At 43.3% G+C, this 8,781-nt stretch overlaps 1 long non-coding RNA gene across 1 annotated transcript; it reads left to right on the forward strand.

The window, feature by feature from the left end:
• Window positions 1-371: 371 nt before the first annotated feature.
• LOC138925354 (uncharacterized) lies at window positions 372-8,344 on the forward strand. The gene is made up of 5 exons (XR_011441385.1): window positions 372-536; window positions 761-900; window positions 2,398-2,543; window positions 3,119-3,236; window positions 5,395-8,344. It is a non-coding gene; the product is annotated as an uncharacterized lncRNA (long non-coding RNA).
• Window positions 8,345-8,781: the final 437 nt, after the last annotated feature.

Raw genomic sequence — 8,781 nt, forward strand, 5'->3', positions numbered from 1 at the left:
TTGATGCACCCTCTCGGTTTCAGGCCCTTACTGCCCCCTGACATACAAAATTAATTACACCTGCTCTTTACCTGGAAGGAGCCCCCAGTGCAGCCGAGAGGCCGTCAGAGACAGGCCTGGATGAGGAACGCAGAACCCTACCCGAGATTCCACCACTGGAACCCACGCGGCACCAACCGGTTTAGTTTCTACTCCATATTTCAATAAAGTCTTTATTCCAGGCTTGATTTTTAACAGTTTTATGCTTTCCCTCTGGAGTGTTTCTCTCTGTAGTGCCATCTACTCAAGTTTAAGTTTTAATTAACCAGCTGTCATTTGCTTGTTAGTCCTGCACCAACCTGATGTTTTATGAAATTTTAATTTAACCCAAGCTGGATCAGAAGATTTCTTCAAACAACAAAGGCACGGGATTAACGGAGTGCTGTTGAGATGAAGTAGAGCCGCTCAAGTGCTAACAGATTCAGGGAAGGGAAGGAATGAAAGATGAGCACTTGCGGAATTATTACGGGGCGTCAGAGCTGTGTGTGACGATCAAGGTGAGTTGGTGCGAGCACAGGACCGGAAGCACGGGTGGTAGACCCAAGGTTACACTCGCTTGTTCTCTGCCTTCCTCTGTCCTTCTTTCCTTCTACCTCATGTCTCTTTTTCTCTCTCTCTGCCTCTAAGCATCTCTTAGCTTCTCTCTCTTTCTATAGCTGGTTGACTCTGTTTATCTACGGATCTAACAGTTCATTCCCTTTGTCGCCCCTTCTGTCCCAAGGTCTTGTTCTGACCGAGTGTCCCAGGCTCCGAAGGGCTGGAGCCAGGATGACCATCCTAAGGAGTGAGTGACTGACGGCAGGGACCCCCCTGGGAGCAGGAGGAGGCTGCACGGAGGTGCTGGTCCCTCCCCTGGAATAGGTAACTTGCTCATGAGCAGAAATAACCTTTTCAGCAGACAATATTTCTTTAAGTGCATTCACACTCTCCTTCACAGTTTTTGTGAACTGTACCTAACATTGTACCTTTATATACTTTTTCTTTTTTCTTTAAATTATCCTAAATTTTGCCACATTCCAAGTCTACAATCCATGGAACCATGAGTTTGTGTGTATTACATATTATTTTTTAAGATTCTATTTTTTTGGTTTTGTTTTTTGTTTTTTTTTTGTGGAAAATTAGCCCTGAGCTAACATATGCTGCCAATCCTCCTCTTTTTGCTGAGGAAGACTGGCCCTGAGCTAACATCCATGCCCATCTTCCTCTACTTTATATGTGGGACGCCTACCACAGCATGGCGTGCCAAGCGGTGCCATGTCTGCACGCGGGATCCGAACCAGCAAACCGCGGGCCGCTGAGAAGCGGAACGGCAAACATAACTGCTGCGCCACCAGGCTGGCCCCTGTTACATTTCTTAATACACATTAAAATATTGAAAGTAAAAAAAAAAAGCCAAAACCAAAAACAAAGACAAGTTTTCTATGTACCATCTAAAATAATTTTAAGCATTTCCACTGGTAAAAATTCCACCATTTGGCTAACTTCTTAAAGAGCACTTTTCTTGCTTGTTGTTTGTTTTCATTTTTATTTTTCCTCTAATTCTATTTGGCCAGGTCTACAATTCTGCTGGAATGCAGTCCCTGGCTCTGTCGTGTTGTTTGAACTCCAAATGTACCGTTTCTGCAGGTTTTTAACACATGTTGGAGTTTTCCTTTTGTAATAGAGCCCTTGAAAGATCTGGGGAAAAATGTTGTATTTTCAGCATTGTCTGTCCTCTTTTAAGTTGTTAAAAGAATCCTTAAGTCCAGTCTATTTATTCATTTTAGGAAAATAACAAGAATGGTGAGTTCTGTCGCCACAGGAGTTCACCTGCTCCTATAAAGAGGTCGAGCTTCGATTTGGCTCAATCATGAGATCTTTAAACTGGAATAAAGCCTCATTTAAGTTTCTCTCCTAAGGTGGAGCAGGTCGAGGGGAGCTGTTTCCTTCTCATTCCAGCCTCCTGTTCAGGGTGGAGACTTTCGAAGGCAGCTACTTCTTAAACCAGAGACAATTTTGATATCTGACATATATAAATGGGCAATTTCAAATAGAAAACTTGATTTCCACTTCTCTTGAAAAGTTTAAGCTAGGCTCACATTCCTGCTTGGTGATATCCCCTGGGACTGAATAGCAAGTGACCTGGTTACAGCGCTCCTGTGGTCTCCAGTTGACCTCAGTCCCCACCACTCCCTCTTGTCTCTCGGCATTAAGGCTGAGGGGCACATGTCATTTCTCATCACCTTTACACTGCTTGTTTTCTGATAGCAGTGTTCACAGAGAAGTGGAAAATTGATGCATGCTGGTATCTATAAAAAATGGGCCCAAAATGATAGACCTCATTCTGCCACTCTGTCTTAGAATTCTGTTTCATGCCAGGTCATAAAAATAATGGTGGAAAATTGGAGCACACTCTTCCAGAGAATGTTCAGGGCACCGAGGGCCCTTGAAATCAGACCGCAGGAGAAGCAATTGAAGGACGTGCAAGTGCTTAGCCACATGAGGAGAAAGAAAAACGCCCAGAGGTGAGGAGACAGTGGAGGTCCAGGGGCCTTTTTTTAAGCATAGAAAGGGCCACTGTGGGGAGGATGGAGAAGACGTGTCCCTTCTTTCTGGATCTCTAAAGCGGAAACGAAAAAGAAACCAACTTTAGTTCATTTTAAAGAAACAGACATTTCAGAATCAGGGTCTTATGACGGCTGAATTTTTCAGACATTGGTTCAAATGTGGCTTCACCACTTTCTAGCTGTTTGGTCTTTGGTAAGTCCTGTTAACTCTCGATGCCTTGATTTCTTCTGTGTGGTAAGGAGATGATCGTGGCCCGTTGGAATTGTACCTTATGCAGAGATTACTTTTAAATCAGAGTGTGTAAGGGGAAAACTTCCAATTATCAAAATGAACTTTCGAAGTGCTTTAAATGAAACTTAAATCACAAGGACTTGGGCTCTTTGAAACTCAAAACCCAAGAGTTAATTTTCTTCTTTCTCCTTGCATTTGACTCTTGCGAATTTCCTTGGGTCCTTATAGGTCAAAGTCTAGTTAAAAAGCATGTAGGAGGAGTCACAGATTTTAATTTTTTCTCACATTCTTTTCTTCCCAGTCTGTATAAGTGAATTGTCACATGTAAAATGTGTGAATAATGCAATCCCATTTTGGAGAGACTAACATAAGACTACCGGCAAAAGGATTTCACAGTGCCTGACCTGCAATATGTATGTGTAGGTATTTATAGGTATAACTATATGTTTTAACATCCACTTGATCGGAAGCTTCCTGGGCTCCAGGATTATGTTACGTTAAACAGCGGATTCCTCATTGCTTCGCAGAGTACCTGGAACTTTGTAGGTATTCAATGAAAATAATCGGAAGAAGGAAGAAAAGAAAGAAAGAAGGGAGGAAGGAAGAGAGGGAAGAAGAGAGAGAGAGGGAGGGAGGATCTCATGATGGAATAAGGGGCTGCACGAGTTGTTCCACGCATAGTGTTTGCTGGAACATCTCCTTTGCATCCCTTCTCACTGGAGGTAATCAAAGAAATAGGGAACCTTGAGAGTCAAATGGATTTTCATTGGGTGGAGACTTGGATGTACGTACTTAGATACTATGATCTAAGTTCTTTTTGGTTCTCATAGAATGCGTTTATTTCCCAAATATTCACTGAATAGCTGCTGTGTGCAGTGTAATGCTCGTGGAGCTTAGGGAGCTATAAAAGTGGAATCATGGTTTCTGCTCTGAGTAGCTCAAAGTGTAGATAGTGGATATTAACAGCTAAAATTTATTATTGGCCAAACACTATTACAAGCCCGTTAACAGTATCAGCTTATTTATGCATCAAACAAGACTTGAAGATAGGTAATGCTGCTACCTAAAATGAATAGATGAGAAATCAGAGGGCTTAAGAGGGTAAGGAGCTTCCTCAAGGGCGTCCAGCTGGTCGTGGTGGAGCGGCGTTCCCGCCGAAGCAGCTTGCGCTGAGTCTGCACTCAACCCCTGCGCATTATTACTTTTCATCCTCTGAGGGTGGAGGGCATGGTGGGAGGGGTGTCTTAGGAGCAGTAGCAAAGTTCCCTTCCTACTGCTCCCCTACCTGAGCAGTCAGCTAGTTGATAATGAGCTTTCCTGAATTTTGTAACACACTATTGTTTCCAACCACCGCACCTGAAAGGCACGTGGTCTTCTCACTGCCAAGTTTCTTTGAACGTCTTCACAGGAAGGATGAAAAACCTATTTCCAGAGTAGAAGTCTTTTCATGTCTCTCTTTCTGATGGAGTGGTGGGTTTATGCTTTCCTGGGTTGGTAATTATATCGCTTGTGCATAAATTGTGGCTTCCAGGACCCCAGGAGCCTGTCACACATCATTAGCAGGTACTTAACTGTTTTCATTCCTGAAAAAGAAATAGAAATAAGTGCATGTTGGCACAGAGATAGGGCTCCCCACCTGACTCTGCAATAATTAAGTGTGCAGGGACCGACCTGGTGGCATAGTGGTTAAGTTCATGTGCTCCCCTTCCAGGGCCTGGGGTTCACAAGTTCAGATCTGGGTGTATCTAGCACCACTCGTCAAGCCGCCCTATGGCAGCATCCCACATAAAACAGAGGAAGATGTTAGCTCAGCGACAATCTTCCTCAAGCAAAAGGAGGAAGATTGACAATGGATGTTAGCTCAGGGCCAATCTTCCTCGCAAAAAATAAATAAAAAAATAATTAAGTGTCCAGCCTTCTGGTTTCCCCTGGACTAGGCACTAATGAGATGCTAAAGACCTAATAAAAAGCCGTTAATATGTTATGTCTTCCCTGCCCCAGGGGAGCACTTTGTTTCTAAACCTGGCTCAGGGCCATGTGTCTTCTGATGGATGAGCTGTCACGTGGAAAACTAAAATTGTCCTGCTGCTTGCTTAGAAATGGGTAGCAAGTTGGCTCCTAAATAGAGGCAAACTCTGGCTTTGAAATAGCATCTGTGTTGCCCAGATTAGGGCACAGCAGCTGGAATAGAGAGCGCTTTGCCTGAAGGGCTGGCTTGACCGAGGGAGTAAGATGGCAGGTGTGGTGTTTCCTGAGTGGGGTCCTCTGGAGAAGGTGATTTGAACACAATAATGCGAACAAAGGCATCATTGAAGAGTTAGGTAGAGAAGATGTGGACAGTTGTGGTAGGCAGCAGGATTTGGGAGTTCTAACACATATCCTGAATCAGACTTTTTGGTTACAAACGATGAAAACTCAAATCAAATTTTGTTAAACCAAAAAGGAAATCAGTTGGATCGTGTCCCTGAAAAGGGCCGTTAAGGTTCATTGTGAACTTCGATTGAGGGCTTTCTTGGGACTTGGTTTCCTTCCATTCCTCAGTACTGGTTTCCTCTGTGCTCTCTTCATTCCTGCCAGGCTCTTCCTGTGTGGTGGTCTCCAGCAGTTTCCGGTTTACATCATTCTAGCTTCAAGAACAGCAGGAGGAAAGTTTTAATTCTCAGCCATTTCACCAAGAATCACTTGATGAAACAGACTTGCTTCTCACGCCCATTCCTGAATCAGTAGCACCATGGACATAGGTGGAACATGCTGATTGACCAGACTTATGTTGTGGATCCAAATGTGGGGCTGGGAGTGAGAGTTCAGCCTCTTCATCCTCAGGGTAAAACTGAGAAAACAGCAAATAAGGGCATGCCAACTGGATAGGCAAAGAATGACGGCTATCCATTCAGTTTCCCTTGAAGAGTCCCTGTGAATATTCCTGACATTCGTTTTTTTTTTTTTTTTTGAGGAAGATTATCCCTGAACTAACTCCTGCCAATTCTCCTCTTTTTGCTGAGGAAGACTGGCCCTGAGCTAATATCCGTGCCCACCTTCCTCTACTTTATATGTGGGACGCCTAATACCGCATGGTGTGCCAAGTAGTGCTATGTCCGCACCCAGGATCCGAACCGGCGAACCCCAGGCCGCCGAAGCAGAATGTGGGCACTTAACTGCTGCACCACCAGGCCGGCTCCCCCGACATTCTTTTAGGAAGAATATAGTCAGTAAGCGTTGCTAGGAAGCCTACCATGTGGAAGCCCGGTGGCAGATCTGCAGTGATTTTTGCAAACTATTGGAGAAACATTTTAGCCGCCAGCTACTTACTGCATGTCCAATTGTATTAGATATCTATAGTTGCATAACAAATGACTCACTACTTAGCAAGTTAGAAAAATAAGCATTTATTAAAACAAACTTTCTGTGTGTCAGGAATCTGGAAATGGCTCAACTAGAAATGGCATGAGACTTTGGCTCAGAGTCTCAGGTGAGGTTGCAGGTAAGATGTTGATGGGGGGCTACAGTCATCTCAAACTTTGTCTGGGGCTGGAGGAGCCCATTCCGAAATGGCTCACTCACACAGCTGAGAAGTTCCTGCTGGATGTTATCAGGAAGCCTCAGTTCCTTGCAGCATGGGCTCTTTGTAATGCTGCCTACGAGTTCTCATGACGTGGCAGCTGGCTTCCACAACATGAAGGATTTAAGAGAGAGAGGAAGGAGTCGTCACAATGATTTTCATGTCCTAATCTCAAAGACACGCATGGTCACTTCTGACTTATTGTAGTCGTGACAAGTTAGTCACTAAGTCCAGCCCACACTCAATGGGAGGGGAATTCTTGTTCCAGCTGTTAGATAGTAGAGTGTTGAAGAATTTGTGGATGTACTTTCAAATGATCGCAGTCTACCCTCTGACCACAGATTATTTTCATCCCTCCCTTATGCAAAATGCACTTAGCCCTCCCCAGATGTCCTGAAAACCTCACCCTTTCACTCATCAACTCAAAATCCAGGACTTTGGGATCTACATTAGGTCCAGGTGCAGACGGGGGTCCCTGATCCTAAGGGCTCAGTGTGATCCATTGGGGAAGGATATTTGTCTCCCCAAATGGAACCCCTGCTTATGGGAAGACGGCAGAGATTTGGAGTCTGATTGATGTCAGTTCTCATCTTGCCTCAGTCATCACTCTCCAAGGAATATCATGTGATCTGCTGTCCTCAGTGGACCATAGAGAGCTCCTCTGTATGTAACAACATCAACAATGGTTTGCACTGATTGGGCGCTGAATGTATGCTAATGTTCTAGGCACTATTCTCAGGGCGTCATATGTTTTGACTTATTTAATCCTCACAACAATGAAGGGGGGAAATACTATTATGAATCCCATTTTATAGATGTGGAAACTGAGGCACAGAGAAGTTAGGTAACTTGTCCCAGGTAACCCACATGGAAAGGGGCAGAGTGGGGTTTGAGCTCCAGACAGTGTGATCTCACCCATCACATTAATAGAGGACTCCAGTTTTCCGCTGAACACAGTCCAATGTGAATAGTGATATTGCTTCTCTAAGACTCTTCTATTTCTTTTATTTTCTTTCTCTTGAATTGTCCCCAAATGACTTGTTTTAAATAAGATCTGAGAATTTAAAGTTATCATTTGTCAGAGATGAAAATGTGTCCCTTTTAATTTCTAAAACATTGTATGACTGAATATATATTGGCTCATTTTAGGAATTAAGGAACACACAAAGAAATACAACAAAAAGAACCTGCAATCCTTTCCTAGTCAAAAAGCATGTGTACCAATAGAGGCAGAGATGAGAGAGAGAACTCTTCTGATTAAATCAGATTGCTCCCAAAACATGCAGGGAATTTAGCAATTCAATGGCTTTTTATTGATGTATCTCACTTAGAGAACAGGGATGCTCAGAAAGTTTTCCTGGCTTTAGGAGCTGGAGGGAACATAAATCATGGCTGAGCTGAGAACCCCAAGAGATCATAAAACAAGAGGAGATTTCAGATTTACACAACTCACCCATTAAACAGGGAAGAAATTCTCTCTTCTAGTTTTATTGTCAAGTGGGACAAGCAGGTCTCAGAAAATCATCGTTTCTATTTATATCCTTTATTCACTCTTTTCTAATTACATCTTTGAAACTACTGTTTGGATTTAATTCGCCATTGAAGCAGCATTACTTCTTATGGACTAAGCTACATTGATATGACAATAATATGGATTGTAAACTGCTTATTTATTTTTAATTTCTCTTCTTCCCTGAAGGATTGTGATCACCTCTCCCCCCAAAAATCAATGAGTTGATTGATAGAGTCTTTATGTTACTGACCTTTTCTAAAGCCAAGTTTTCCAGGCCCTGCATGGTTTGTTTTTTTTTTTCAAATTAAAGCCCTAACCCCAAATACTGCCTTAGAAAGACAACTTTTTATGCTCTGTCCTGCCAACATTCTTATTAACTGAATGTTTCAGCCTTGCAGTTTCTCAGTAAATATGTTACCAAACACAGAGCAATAAATAAATATTGTCCAACAACCTTTGAGTGTACCATTTTTCCATGAATATGTGGGTTACAATCTTGATTTATTTTCTTTTGAGTACAGTTGTGCACAAACATACTAGACACCCATTTTCTGAGCTTTCTTGGTATCTGAAAACACACTTGTGGGGATTGTGCATTTCCCATTCTCCTTATGACAGCCCTGGGCAGTGGTGATAATAATGCTAAGAAAAACTGTATATCTGGACGTTAGCAGTATGGCAGAGCAAGCTGGTCCCTTTGCCTCTCCCTCTGAATTATAACTAAACGGACATTCATTGACCAATGGAGGACACCCACCCACACAACACAAGAGGATGCCTGAGAGACCCATGCAGCTACACATCTGAAGGTGGATGGACTGGGTCCCTGGGAAGCAGTGGAGATAGGTGAGTGTTCCTCTGCCCCTCCCCGGCAGCAGTGAGCCAGGTTGTA

This window comes from Equus caballus, chromosome 8 (assembly GCF_041296265.1).
Source record: "Equus caballus isolate H_3958 breed thoroughbred chromosome 8, TB-T2T, whole genome shotgun sequence".
NCBI classification, from domain to species: Eukaryota; Metazoa; Chordata; class Mammalia; order Perissodactyla; family Equidae; genus Equus; species Equus caballus.